Raw genomic sequence first — 15,979 nt, 5'->3', positions numbered from 1 at the left:
TTTATCTAAATTTGTCAACTTGAGGACTCAATTGATACATATCCTTCAATTTTGGCTAATATTGATCCTAATTGCCATAAATAAGAAATTCCATAACAATTTAGATTTTACCGTTAATTTGTTTATATATATATATAAAACAAAGCAGATGAAGTTTTGTGGAGATCCCAAAACTATAAACAAAATTATATATATTATTTAAATATTTATAATTTTAATTAAAAAATGAATAAAAAATTTCAAACTGTATTATTTATATGTAATTATAATATAAAATTATTATAATTATATTTCATAATCTTTACATATAGATAGCATTCAATTTTTTTTTTTTTTGATAAAACGCATTCAAACTATGTTGGATTTGAAAGAAATAAACGTCTTTACAAATAATATATTTTTAAAAAAATAAAACTGAAGTAAGAAAGAGGAATGCATATCTAAAATGGTAAACTTAGACTAGGCACTTGTCTTGGTTTGAGATGCGCCTTTGAAACACAACGTTTCACCTTCCTCTATGTCGATGATTCTCAATGCCAACCGTCTTCAAAAACCCTTCCTTATCACGACACCCCTAAATTGTCCCTCTCTGTACAAACCCTAATCTCATACTCTCATCTTTCTCTCCATCGTTCCGAAGCTAATTTTTCATCATCATTAGTGAATTAGATCTGGTTCTTGCTCTGGAGCTTGAGTGAAGCCTGACGTCGACTCCATCTTCTAGGAATTTTTTCAGGTATTCTCTTTTTGTTATTTTCTGACTACTTTCCTGCCTTTAATTCATCATTTGATCACCCACTATTGGTCACTATATTAATTTCAGTGAAACCCTAACTTTTCTTTCTTTTACCACATGAATTGTTTGATCCCTATTCGATTTTGGATAACATGATCTCCATTTAACTTCTAGGTTTTCCTATAGTTCGTTGGTTCCTTTACTCTTCTTTTATGTTCTTTTTTGTATCTTTTATTGCTCTTTGGGTTGGATGTTAGAAGAGAACAATATAAAAAAGATGGATAACTTAGTAGCCAAATTCGGCTCCAGCCTAAAATGTAGATTTTGAGTTCCTTTAATGATAAGCAAGTAGTAAAATCGAGGAATATAGTAATGTCCAATCTTGAATATTATACACGATTATCACTAGAACATTTATGTCAGGTGTTTGATCATATTAAATGAGTTGGAATTTCTCCATATAGAAAATTTTGCCTATAATTCAATTTACAAGTATGAGCTCTATTGTATATTAAAGGAGCTGCATATGTTTTAAGAGCTCTGGTTATGCCATCTTTCTACCTTTCCATTATTGTGGCATTTTGTACTATGAAAAGAAACATAGTTAATCAACTGGCACACATACCTGTTTATTTTCTCTTCTAATAATGTTCTAATTATAATGATACTATGTGAATGTTTTCTCACAATCATGCTTTTTCTTGAAGCTTTTAAATTGTCAATATAAAGTCAGCATGGTCATGTTTGTAGTTTAACTCTCCTTATTGCTTTTTTTTCATGTACATTGCGCCTTATCAATGTCAAAGAAGTCCTCTAAAGAGCATGTGAAACTAAAAATTATTCATGGCCGCAGTGTACATGTATCTAAACATGAATATTTTAAATATAGTATTTTTTGTTTTGAACTTTAGTTAGTAGTTTCTCTAGGATTTTATCTATTTATTATATTCTTTGTGTCAGTTTATTAAAAGAAGTGCAGGGAATACTTAGTACCTTCTTGAAAAAATGCACCACGTTCTTATAAAAAAAGCATTTTGGTCAAGTATTTCAAGTGATTGGTGTTATTGTTGTTGCGAAATTCAATGAAAGTTTACCTTCTATTTTTTATGGCACTTGAAGTGTTGGATAACACAATTCTTTGTTTGATAACCATTTTGACCCTTAATTTTATGAAATTTAGTTATTCATGTCAAAGTAGATTTTCCTACATTTCTCAAAACTAAAAATCAATTGAGGCATTACCATATAAGTTCCTAATAATAGATTTTAAAACATTTTCAAACTATAACGTTTGTTTAATTATGTTTGTAAGTTGAGAAATAAGCTTTTGATATATCTAGTACTTGACTATTTTTCTGATGTTCTTATACATCTTTCAAGCCATCCTTCGGTGCTTCTGCTTCAAAGTTTGTTCTTGGCATCAAATTCTCTTGTGCATGTCTATCGTTTGGCCCCAATAGTTATCTATCATTTGGCTCCAATAATTATTGGTAATTCATAGGATCACATAGTATTCTATTGTCTCCTTGATTTTTTCTCTCACTGTTTCACTAAAATGAAGTATTAATTACTTCACTCAATTTTAAATACTCTTACACCAGTTTCTAACTCCTGAGTTTTATATGACATTGAATGCCACTTCAGTCCTCTTGCATTTGATCAAGCTTGCCATGATTATGCTCGTGGCTAAGCAAGCTTTCTAGTTACAACTGTTCTATTTTTTCAGGGGTATGCTTGTGGCTAAGTAGGGTTGATTGTGACAAATTGTTATATCTTGCCACATGTATTTTATGCTTGCCACGATTTACCCATGGCAAATGAATATGATTAGTCACAGATTTTCCAGTGGCATATAAATCAATTTATGCCACAACCATTATTTTTCTGTGACAACTACCTAGCCACACTCACTTGCACCATGAAAGTATCTACCTTGAATTACCGTGGCTAACTAGCAAAGCCACATAAATATTATAGTTATGCCACAATTCTAACCGTCGCGCAAGTGATGATTTCTTGTAATGACAATGCCTTATTCAATATATGAATATGACTTTGCTTTGTGATTTTATTGCTTACATGATTCATTCTTTCTCTTCAGAAAATCGGCGAAGAAGGAATTCTCGACAACGATTTTGGAAAGAAAGAAGTCACCAAATAGGTAACTTGTTGACAATGATTTCTTATCAAGAAAAATTCAAGTATGTGATTATATGCTCATTAATGATGTTTAATCAGCAAATTATTAAAATATGGTATATTAAAAAAATTAGATTTTATTTGGATTGAATAAAATAAATTTAATTATTTAATTTAATAAAAATATAAAAAATATATATTTATGTGAAATTAAAGCTAATTCGAAGTGTGCCAATTGGAAAGCCAAGACTCTGTCTCTCGCTGGCCGCCTCACGTTAATTCAATCTGTTAATTGTGCTGCTCCCAATCACATCATGCAGGCTTGTAAGCTTCCGGATCCTGTGCTTAATGATCTTGACAAGATTAACCGTAGGTTCCTGTGGGGGGAAGCTGCGGAGGGCAGGAAGATCCATCTTGTGCCTTGGAGTGAGGTTTGCCAGCCTAAAGATTCTGGGGGTCTGGGTATTAGGAAAGCAAAGGACAATAATAAAGTTTTATTAATGAAACTCCTTTGACGTATGTGGCAAAACCCCTCATCTCTTTGGGTTCGCCTCCTTTGTGGTAAGTATCGGAAAGACAAAATCTTCGGGGGCCCGAAAGAGAGAGTTGCTAATTGTTCCTTCCTCTGGAAAGGACTTAGTGCTGTGTTTGATGAGTTCTGCTCGGGAGTTGGCCTGGAGGTGGGGAATGGTAAGTCCATTAGTTTCTGGTTTGATAACTGGATTGGGGATAAACCGTTAATTGAGGTGTGTTCTTCCCCCCCCCCGCCTAGTGATATACGCAACTGGAGGATTGCCGATGTGGTTGACTCGGAAGGGGACTGGATCTGGTCAAAGTTTGATACTTTCTTTAGCCTTGAGACTCTCCTTAGAATGCGGGGAGTGAAGGTGAGTAATCAAGAGGAAGACTTGGATAGGCACTGTTGGGCGCTGACTAACAATGGAGTTTATTCTTGCAAATCGGCCTTTGAAGCTTTCTCTCTCTTTAGATCTGATCCTCCCTCGGATGTGTGGAAGTCGATTTGGACCCTTAAAGTTCCTTTCCGTATTAGGAGTTTCCTGTGGCTGGGCGTTAAGGACAGGCTTCTTACTAATTCGGATAGGCACAGAAGGCACTTGGCTGATTCTGGAGCTTGCAGTAGATGCAGAGGCCATGTTGAGACTTTGTGCCATGCTCTTAGAGATTGCTCTAATAGTAAAGAGGTTTGGAGGAAAATTCTCCCACACCATATTTTCTCTTCCTTCATGGCACATTCTGAGGTCGACTGGTTCTCTGATGGTGTTAGAGGAAAGTTGCTTCCATACATGGAGCATGGTGACATTTTCTTTGCTATTATCTGTCACCAAGTTTGGAAATGGAGAAACGAGGAGATTTTTGGAGATAAAACTGTTTTTATGACAAACTTAGCTGATTTCTTCTCGAAAAAACTTTTCTCTATTATCGATAGTTTCAAAGGAGAGTCCCTTGCCAGAGCCTCTCAGTGTTGTGATGTCCATCTCGTGGGATGGAGCAGACCAAGAGAGGAGGTTGTGAAGCTGAATACTGATGGTTCCTGCCTCAGTAACGGTAAGATTGCGGCTGGAGGTGTGCTTAGAGATGTAGGGGGCGTCTGGCTTTCTGGGTTCTCCCAGAATTTAGGGTTGGGTTCTTCCTTTTCTGCGGAGCTCTGGGCTATTCTTACTGGAATCAATCTTGCTAAAAGGCTGGGTGTTAAGAGGCTCTCTATGGAGTCTGATAATTTGAAAGCAATCAAAATGATTTCTGAGAATCATTCTATGGGTCTTAACAGTCGCAACCTCATCAAAGCTATTATAAGGCTTTGCTCCTCCTTTGAGTTCGTAGAGTTCAGACACATTTTTAGAGAGCAGAATCGTGTTGCTGATCGCTTGGCGGCGGCGGGCCATGAAGGGACGTTAGACGTTACTACCCTTTCTGTTTCCCCTAGTTTCATGGATTGGGGTTAGCTTCCCTAGGCTAATTCCTGAGTAGTTTGTTGTTGTTCGTTTTTCTTTTCCTTTTCTACCAAAAAAAAAAAATTAATGAATTAGTTGTTAATTACTAATCCAATTCAACTTTAGGGAGTATTCATGGGTTGGATTTGGATTGGTTATTTACAACCAATCCATGAATCTCTTGATTGATTGGAATAGATTGATTTTTTTATCCAATAACCAGATTTATTATTTAGCTTATGAAGTTTCCATATTTATTTGAGTGTTGAATTACTTCGCTACACATTAATTAACTTTACTATTTAACTTATGAAGTTCCATATATTTTTTGAATGTTGAGTTACTCCACTACACATTAATTAACTTTACTATTTAGCTTATGAAGTTTCGATATTTTTTTAGGGTGCCCGCTATGGTTACTTTGTTTTTTACAAAGTACCGTTATTTGGTGTGGTTTTCACCATTGGATAAAATTAATCCAATGGTGAAAACCACACCAAGTAACGTTACTTTGTAAAAAACAAAGTAACCATAGCGAACACATTTTTTTTAGTGTTGAGTTACACCACTATACATTAATTAACTGGCTAAAGAGTATAGATGTGGGGCACTTAATTTCTTATAGTTATCAACATTTAGAATTAGATGGCTGTATAATATTGATGTTGGTAGAAACTTCTTATTTAGTTGAATTAGTTTATCTTAGAGCGTAGTTCATTAGTTTTCTTACAAAAAAAATGTTATTTTTATAACTATAAAGAAAGTACTATCTTGTTTTTATAATTTAATAGCCTGATTTAAACAACAAATTTCTGTTAAGGGTAGCATAAAAATAGTAAATGAATGAACATATTTATTATAGCTATGTGGATGTTTGTCAATAATTCCTTTTATTAAGACTAAATAAATGGATCATACATTAATTACCAAATGGACAATGAATTGATCTAACAAATAGTACATTTATTTACTAAGTTATTTAAAACTAATTCTGCTTTTGAACGTAAAAGGTGTATTAAAATGTTTTTGTAAGTCTATACATATACTTATACCATTCAGGCTTTAAGTCCAAATAATAAACATTTAAGATTTAAAAGGGGGCCTACTAACCTAATTATTACTATTCGAATTGAAATGTTAAAAAAATCTAATCTCTCTATTTATTATTCTTCAACGACACAAGAAGACAACCTAAAGGCTAGCGATGTTCAAAAAGAGAAAGTGTAACATGCTAAACATTAGGTTTAAACAATTAATTAAGTTGGTGTTAAAATAGAATTTAGTTTAAACTTTGGGTGGAAATTCATTAGTAGTAAAATATATGAAGTGAGGAAAGTGGTGATAACATTAATTAGATTTAATTGATGATATTATTAGGGATGGCAACGGGTACCCCACTATCCGACCCTAATGGGACTATCCGTACCCTGTATAAAAGGGTATGAGATCAAAACCATTACCCGTTAGGGTAATGGGACAGGTATGGGAAGACCCCCTAGGGTACCCGGTACCCGTCATAATTTTTTTATATATTAAAATTATTATTGTGTTTTAGATGTAAGATGTGAGATTTGAACACCAACATTTTGTTCTTCAACCGTTAAGTGATACTACTAAACTACTTTATTTTTATTGATTAAGGTTCAATTTGTTCAATTTTTTATATAGATGATTTATTAAATTTATACTTTGTTAAATATGTAATATTTTTGGTTTTATTTATTGAATCTTAACGGGTAAGGGTACCCGCGGGTACCCGTGAATTAAATGGGACGGGTATGAGATGCAAAACATATACCCGTTAGGGTAATGGGAATGGTACGAGTAATTAAAAAATAAACGGGTAAGGGTTTGGAATTGGCACTACCCACGAGTACCCTGATAATAGTACCCTACCCATTGCCATCCCTAGATATTATAGAGCACATAATAGTTGTTTGCTAAGCTTTGCCTATATATAAGTAGGCATGTAAATGAGAAAAATTCTAAATTATTGGAAAAAGAAATATGCCTAATTCAAGGCTCTATTTTCCACACTCCCAATCCCATCCCTGAGTAAATCCTTTCTTTGCTTTATACTTACAGACGAATTGAAAATCGTTTTCTTTTATTTTTCTTCTTCAATTTTCGATAGTTGCCTCAAATGCATCAATTAAAGTAGTTAATAGAATAATCAATTAAACTCAGATGCATAATAAAGTAATGTTTATGGGAAGAATAAATAAAACAATTTATCTTTTTGTTATGGTAGGCGTATGAACAGTGATGGATCTACAGTGGGGAAACTTACCCCGCTAAATAATTAGGAAAATTTTGAACCCTATATATAATGCGGCCATTGATTTTGGCAAGAAGTTTTTTCATTGACAGGTTAGTCGAAAGGGAGAAAAGAACAGGTTGAAGATGAGATCTGTCCTTTTAATTAGGGCTTATGAAAAAACTAAATGGAACGATGTGGTTCTTCTCTTCCGAGAAACATCATCATTTAAATTAAATAATGGATAAAAACAAATGAATAACTTAATTAACAAACAACATTCTTTTAGAGTTGCGGCTCCAAACTCTTATTGCAATTTAGGTAAACCAATACCCATCTCACTATAAAAAAAATATGGTCTTTTCCAACACTTTAATAACAACGCTTTATTGCAATTTAGGTGACATTTTCTTTGCTATTATCTGTCACCAAGTTTGGAAATGGAGAAACGAGGAGATTTTTGGAGATAAAACTGTTTTTATGACAAACTTAGCTGATTTCTTCTCGAAAAAACTTTTCTCTATTATCGATAGTTTCAAAGGAGAGTCCCTTGCCAGAGCCTCTCAGTGTTGTGATGTCCATCTCGTGGGATGGAGCAGGCCAAGAGAGGGGGTTGTGAAGCTGAATACTGATGGTTCCTGCCTCAGAAACGGTAAGATTGCGGCTGGAGGTGTGCTTAGAGATGTAGGGGGCGTCTGGCTTTCTGGGTTCTCCCAGAATTTAGGGTTGGGTTCTTCCTTTTCTGCGGAGCTCTGGGCTATTCTTACTGGAATCAATCTTGCTAAAAGGCTGGGTGTTAAGAGGCTCTCTGTGGAGTCTGATAATTTGGAAGCAATCAAAATGATTTCTGAGAATCATTCTATGGGTCTTAACAGTCGCAACCTCATCAAAGCTATTATAAGGCTTTGCTCCTCCTTTGAGTTCGTAGAGTTCAGACACATTTTTAGAGAGCAGAATCGTGTTGCTGATCGCTTGGCGGCGGCGGGCCATGAAGGGACGTTAGGCGTTACTACCCTTCCTGTTTCCCCTAGTTTCATCTCTCATCTTCTCTTAGAAGATAGGATTGGGGTTAGCTTCCCTAGGCTAATTCCTGGGTAGTTTGTTGTTATTCATTTTTCTTTTCCTTTTCTACCAAAAAAAAAAAATAACAACGCTTTATTTAAAGGGTTAGTTACAAAAAAGTCAAGAATGGCTTAACTTATTACAGGTTTTTCATACTTAAAAAAAATTCTAACTATGTCAATTTTAATAATTCTAAACATATTTTAGTATGAAATGGTTCCCAACAAAATATCGAAACTGTTTTTTTTTTCTCCTAATCTGAATTGGTTCACTCTTTTCATAAGAAGTCTCTGATTCTCTAGACCAATTCTTTCAAAGTGTTGTTTTGCTTTTCACAATAGTTTACCCACCATAATGATATTATTACTTAATTTGTTTGGGAACACAATTGTTTTATGTTTAGAAAATAGATTTAAATGTGGCTCATGCAGATACATGAATATGAATTAGAATTTTCTTTGGGAACAATAATGAAAATTAAATTGAAAATCACAAAATGAAGAAATTGGCAAGAAATAGAGAAGCACGAGAACTGAAGAAAACTCTAAAAGAATGGCGCCGGAAAGTCGAAATTGGGAAGAAGAAGGAGAACCAGAAAAGAAAAGAAAAGAAAAGACGGAGAGGAAAGAGATATTTAAAAATTAATTGATTATTTAATAGTAATTTTTGCAATTGAATTTGACAAAAGCAATATAAAATGGTTGAGTTTTGATAGTAGGATTAAAAGAAGTTATTTAATTGATAAAAGATAAAAAAAAACATTTCTTTAATTGTAAAATTATACAGATACATGACGTTGAACGTAATTTCCTCTTATTTAAATGTAGCTACAAAATAGTCTATTATTTTAGTTTAAGAATTATTTTGGGCTAAAATTTTGTTAAGCCCAACCCACTTGGAAATTATCCCCTAACCTTAACAGCCCAATTCCATATCATCTCTCCCTCACCTCTCTTCGTCCTCTTTATGCCGACTTCTCTTCTTCCTTCTTCTCCCAAACCTTACTCGTTTTCATCCTTCTCCTTTCTTTCTTTCAACTTTGACAAACGAGTTTTTTTTTTGTCTTGCAGTTCTCTCTCTGTTGTACTGAGTATTTGTTACGACAGCGTACTTAAAATTGTGAGATGGGGTACCAAATATTTATTACGATAAGGTACACTCAAGTTATAATTGGATGATCATGCAAGCATTGACTATTACTAGACTAGGATAAGCAGGATCCTTAAATAAAATTAACGAGTAATTCATAAGTGTTGTATGTGTTGCTTGATAACTTAAAAATTAAATGCATAAAAGAACAATTGGATGCACATGATTTTATTAAACTAGTTCATTAGGGATAAAGATTTTACGATTCTCAGTCAGATTAATCAGTATGTGGAATCGTCATAAGTAAGCTTATGATTTTATTAAACTAGTTCATTAAGTTTGGAGAATTGAATTGTTGAATTTATTTAAAGTATCGTGTTTTGCTGGTAATTAAAAGTGATGGTTTCCGGAGAACTTATAATATTGCCTTGGATTGAAAAGTTTCTGATTCATTGTACATGTTCTTTATATATATATATATATATATTTATTTGGGTTATAATGTATGAATATATGTTTGTGGGAGAACTATATTTTTTTTGGCTTAATACATCATTTGTCCTCTGAACTTGTCCAAAAAGTTTGATTGGCCCCCTGAACTTTCAAACTGTCTCAATAGCCCCCTGAACTTGCATAAAATGTTCAGTTAACCCCCTAAACTTGCACAAAATGTAATCAATTGATCACTTGATTGTAAAAAAGTAAGTTAAATGTGAAATATGTATTGTACGAGTCTTAAAAAAAGTAAAATGACCGAAATTGTGCTATACGGTTCTTAGATTAGAGAAGATAAGTTGTATAGTTCATCAAGCAATAACTTCATTTTTAATCTATTTTTGAACTATGTAATAACATTCTAAGATGCGTGGAATACATCTTTCGCATTTAACTTACTTTTTTTGCGACTGAGTGATCAATTGATTACATTTTATGCAAGTTCAGGGGGCTAACTAAACATTTTATGAAAGTTCAGGGGGCTATCAAGACACTTTAAAAGTTCAGGAGGCCAATTAAGCTTTTTGGACAAGTTTAGAGGCAAATGATGTATTAAGCCTATTTTTTTCTTACTATGTACGGAACACATATTGTCGTATATAAATTATTTTTTTTAGAAATATATATGTAAATTATTATATAAAGTTTTAATTGGTGTATAAATTTTCGTTTTATAATTATTATAGTTGTCACTGCCTTACAATTTGTTTTCTAATTTATGAAAATGTTTGGTATTGGCATATATACACATATAAGTATTGTTATTCTAGAAATTTTATTTTGTAAAAAGGGTGCTACACGTATGCTATTGTAGTCTATTTTGAAGCATGTTTCAATGACTCCACATTAAGTATTTAGAGTTTTATTTTCCATTATTTGATAGGTTTTGATCAAAGAATAATGACAGAAGATAAAGAAGTACCTTTTCCTGAAATGTATTACATGACATCATGTCATGTAAAAAAACTGTCCGGAGTGAATTTTGTACCAGTGCCATACAAGTAAGCTACGAGTAAGTACGTAATTGGTGCTTTAGATTTTGAAATTAGTCATTTGAAAAATTGATTTATATATGTTTTTCTTTTTTTAAATTTCAGATACTTGCGCATATCATTCTATAGTAAATTGTTTGGAAGTTAGGTTGAGAAGTGCCAATATTCAGGTTCCTAGGTTAAGTATACAACATTGTCTTAATGAGGTTCCTTCTTCTAAAGACGTCCTCAAATGGATACAAACGAAGGGAGTAACAACAGAAAAAACAATTCCTTATATATTTAGATACATATATATATATCACCTAAGGTTATCATATTTTATTAACATTTGGTTTATTGCTTACTTGTCAATTGTTTATTAAGATCACTATTCAATGATCCAAATGAACCGCTCATATCGTTATCGAATAATTAAACCTTGGTAATGATTTGTAAATATGTCGAATTTGACGAGACTAATATTAAATTGAATCGATTCTATTTAGGGAGAATTACCAAACTAGCACTTTTGAAGGGGGTAGTTTTCTTTTCTAACTCCTTTTGAAAAACTAACCAAAACTAACACATTTCAACAAGTAACTTCCATTTTTACCCTCATCTTCTTCCTAAATAGAACTTCATCTCTCTAACGTATCAAACGCTGCGATAGGAAGAGGAGGAAGAACGAGAAGCGACGGCGGCACACCCAAAGAGGTGGAGAAGCGAAAGACAGCGATAGGAAGAGGAGGAGAAGTGAACGGCGAGGAGAAAGAAGGAGAAGTGAATGGCAGCGATAGGAAGAGGAGGAGAAGAAGGCGAACGACGAACGAAAGAGGAGGAAGAAGGCAACCCTTTTCCAGCAATCTCGTCCCAATATATATTGTTTCTCTTCCTTTTTCATGTTTTTCTTGGTCATGCGACCCAAAAACAGTGACATTGTTATCTGAAAATGGATTTTGGTTGGAATATCAGTTTCAGACATTTTTTCCCGATAATATCGATATCTGTAGATATTTGTCGATATCTGTATTACATATATCGATAAATATCTACAGATATTGACACTATCGGGAAAAAATGTCTGAAACTGATATTTCAACCAAAATCCATTTTCAGATAACAATGTCACTGTTTTTGGGTTTTGCACGACAAAAAAAACATGAAAAATGAAGAGAAACAATATATATTGGGACGAGATTGCTGGAAAAAGATTGCCTTCTTCCTCCTCTTTCGTTCGTCGTTCGCATTCTTGATTGTAGAATTTAAAAACCAATGAAAAACTTATATGATTGTAGAAATTTTGTTATATGAACTGTGGGTTGGATTGATTGTTGTAGTATTCGTAGTCGTTCTGTATATTGTTCTGTTCTTTAGAGAGAGTGTGTGTGAGAAAGAGAGAGAGAGGGAAAGACAAAAACACACAGTTATGTTAAAGAAGAAGATGAGGGTAAACTTGGAAGTTACTTGTTGAAATGTGATAGTTTTGTTTAGTTTTTCAAAAGGAGTTAGAAAAGAAAACTAACAACTTAAAAGGTGCTAGTTTTGTAATTCTCCCTTCTATTTAATACAAACTAACGAATTAATTCGGAGAAAAATAAATTGAACTAAATTAAAGGTGGTTTAATTACAGGACCAATTTAAATTTAAATTTTTTAAAAAGAAATAAAATGAGAGGTGAAACTTTAAAAAATTAATATTAAATTAATAAAAATCAAGGAAGCTATGTCTAATTAAAGGGTGTCCGCTATGATTACTTTATTTTTTACAAAGTACCATTACTTGGTGTTCATATTCACCATGGGATTAATTTTATGCTCCATCATCCAATGATGAAAACACACCAAGTAACGAGAATGGTGTGGTCCAAAAACATAAGCCCAAATCATTTCGAGAATTGCCCAAACCTTAACTAATAGGAATTTTCCCTAATCTAATCTAAATTGAAACCCTAGCCTCTATCTTCTTCCACTTTCTATCCTTGCACTAGCCACAAATAGAAGGGAACGAAAAATGGAGCAGCCGGTCGGCCGGCCGCCTCTTACTCCGATGCCGGCCGTCACCGTCCTCTTCACAATCTGCATGCACTATCGTTTCTCCGCATCCTTGATTGGAAGAAATGTTATAAATCCCAAAGCTTGAAAGAGACTTGCAATAAGGCAATGTAAACAAATTGTATACCAACCCCACAAGAAAATCTGAACACATAGCCTGGAAATCTCTGATGTTTAATTGTTCTTCAATTACAACACAACTTAGTAACTGGAATAACTCCACCCAAAATTTGATTTCTTTTCTAGAACAGGAAAAAGAAAAAAAAACTCAATTGAAACTGAATTTTGAAACTCTCTGTTACAATTTTTTGTGAATTTTCCGTCTTGCTTTTTTTGCTTTTTTTTTTCACTCAATCTCTTGTTCTTTTTCCCCCTTTCCGTTGTGTCCTCATTTGCTGGAGAAAGCCCCTTTTTATAGCTTGATTTCATCATGGTGCAACTGGCTTAGTATGGGTGTGACTGTTTCCTGCCTCCAAATTGGGATACTTTTTCAATGATATATTTGTCTCTTGTGTTCTGATAATGGGTTTCTGCAGGATCTGCTCTATATAATTGAAAAGGAACAGCCTGACTTTGCTTCATAATTGAAAAACGGTACCTGGAGTGGTCTCTTCTGCAGCAGGATTTGAGAGCCCATAATGCTGCCTCAATAGATGATTTCTCCATTCCGAATCATTGCTTTGAGAAAGTTCCATTTGAATCTAGACTTAATTTGAGTTTGGAATGCTGGAAAAACAAAAGATGTAAATTGTGATTAGTTTGTAAATATCATTATTTATTAACGAAAGATCTTAATTTATTTTATTTTGCTTTCAACTTTCATCTAATGATTTGATTTAGATAATAATTATTAATCTATTGGTCATTAATTAAATTTGAAGATAAACTATATTCTGAACATAAGTATATAATAAAAAAACCATTTTAAAGTTACATGGGTAACTTTAATAAATAATTTTCTAACTATAACTTACATTGAGATAATATATTTATACCGTTTTTAGTATTATTTTTCACATAATGAAATTGGAGTTAAGTACAATATTTGCACAATTAGGCTTCTGTTTTAATGTTTTGTAGTTTTAATGGTAGTTTTAGAAATCAAATATATTGTATTGTAATGAGTTAAAATTACTACTCTAATTGGATTTTTAGTTTTCTTGATTCTCATGAATTCTTTGTTTATACTTTCATGTGTATGAGCCTAGCCTTTCCAATATTTGCAAAACAGCTTTTTAGAATCCAAATCAGCAGTAGGCATTCTAAAGCCCAATAGGATGTCAAGAAAATAACACGTGTATGAACCTGGCTTTTTCAATATTATATATAAATATTTTTTTATCTATTTATTATGCTATCAATTCAATCATTTGATAATCAAATGATCAATAATCTAACTATAATAAATTTAATTTTCAGTCTGGTTCTAACAACATTACTAATACTGGTTTAATAAATTAAAATGGTAACTTATAATAAATTAATTATTACAAAAATAATAATTTTAAAATAAAAAGTGATGTTACGGAGATTCGAACCTGTAACTAGTTAAAATAATATCAAACATCTTACCATCCAAACACCTTGCATTTTATGTTAATCATTAATTATATAAAATATATAATGTTGAACAATTAAAATAAGATTCAGATGTTTTATAACCCTAGTTTCTTACCTTTTTCTTTTCGATATATACAGTGTCTCACCTCACTCACCTCTCCATTCTTTCTTCTATTTCCTTTCTAGAATTCTATCTCATCCCACACTCAATTCTACCGCCGTCCGCCGCCACCACGTCGCACCACCACCTCGTATTTCCTTTTTAGGTTTCTTCTCCTCCACACACAACTCTACCGCCATCCGCCGCCACCACCTCGCACCACCACCTCGCCTCCATTCTGCTCCTTTCTAAGTTTCTATCTCCTCCACACTCATCTCCACCTCCTCCACCGTCGCCTCCACCTCTTCGCTTCTCCTACTCGGGTAAGTTTTCTAAACTCTGAAGTTTGATATTTGAATCTGTATTTGGTGATATAAAATAGATGATTTGTGTTTAGCAATCAAGTTAAGAAATTTATGCACCATATATAATGATAAAGTATAATCACCATTAACAGTGAATATATATATACAGGGATGAATCCAGGATTTGTAGGTAGTGAGGGCAAATCATGTACAGGACCGGCTCTGGGCATAGGCCCGGGGTGCGGCCTCATAGGGCCCAAGACTAAAAGGGGCCCAAAAAATTTAATTTTATTGAATATATATTATTATTTTTTTGTTATAAATTTAGTTATAATACCCATTAGGTCTAAAAATGAAAAAAAAAATATATGATATTTTAGATCTAAAATAGATCCAAATTTCTATTTTTAGACTTTTAATTACAATTTTTTTTTTATTAAAGACCCATTGTCTCTTATTTCGCTTGGGGCCCCTAAAATGTCAGGACCGGCCCTGACCATGTATGCAGTGAAATAAAATTGTATTAAAAATCGATAACGACATACATTGAGGAGATAACAACCAAATTTGACTCTAACTTTTTCGGTGAAATGCAGATTTTTTATTTATATATTATCGAAAATTTGAAAATACTGGTTTAGCTGTTATTTAACGGCTAGATTGAATCTTTCAAACTTTGATTAAATCTAAGATATTTAATGTTTCACTAACACGGTTACAAAAAATTTGTTAAAATACTGAGAACCAAGCTTACATCATCCAAATTAATCACAAATTGTTTTGTCAATGTGTCTAAATTTTTTAATGCGTTATTGACATAGTTAGTAATAACCAATTAAAAAATTACGAAACTACTTCTGTTTATCGACAATCTTATTTGTAAGGTCTGGCATGACAACTAAATAATAGTCAAACTATTTTTTAAATTTTTTATTAATGTAGGACTAAAATTAATCTGGTTTGAAAATATTGAATTTCAATTTACACAATTTCATAGGTTAAAGCTAAATATTCACTTATTCAAAAATATCACAATCAGATTTGATCCCTATTACTAAATTAAGCTATATTTTATAAGATACATACAAGATTATTATTCTTTTTAATAACTTTAAAGAGGTACAATTAACTTTATACTTGCTTAAAAAAAGGCTTTATATTTAATTAAAATATAATGGATAAAAGAAATAAACTCTCACTATATACTTAATTAAAGACGTACAGTTAATTATATATCCATTAAAAAAGTTCTTAAAATG

At 32.7% G+C, this 15,979-nt stretch overlaps 1 long non-coding RNA gene across 1 annotated transcript; it reads left to right on the top strand.

The window, feature by feature from the left end:
• The first annotated feature begins 495 nt into the window (after positions 1–495).
• On the top strand, positions 496–10,706 carry LOC136222226 (uncharacterized). Its single transcript, XR_010685543.1, has 4 exons — positions 496–736; positions 2,838–2,897; positions 9,217–9,299; positions 10,614–10,706. It is a non-coding gene; the product is annotated as an uncharacterized lncRNA (long non-coding RNA).
• The last annotated feature ends 5,273 nt before the right edge of the window (positions 10,707–15,979 follow it).

Source organism: Euphorbia lathyris, chromosome 3, assembly GCF_963576675.1.
Source record: "Euphorbia lathyris chromosome 3, ddEupLath1.1, whole genome shotgun sequence".
Taxonomy (NCBI): Eukaryota; Viridiplantae; Streptophyta; class Magnoliopsida; order Malpighiales; family Euphorbiaceae; genus Euphorbia; species Euphorbia lathyris.
This window is presented reverse-complemented; position numbering and strand designations above follow the sequence as displayed.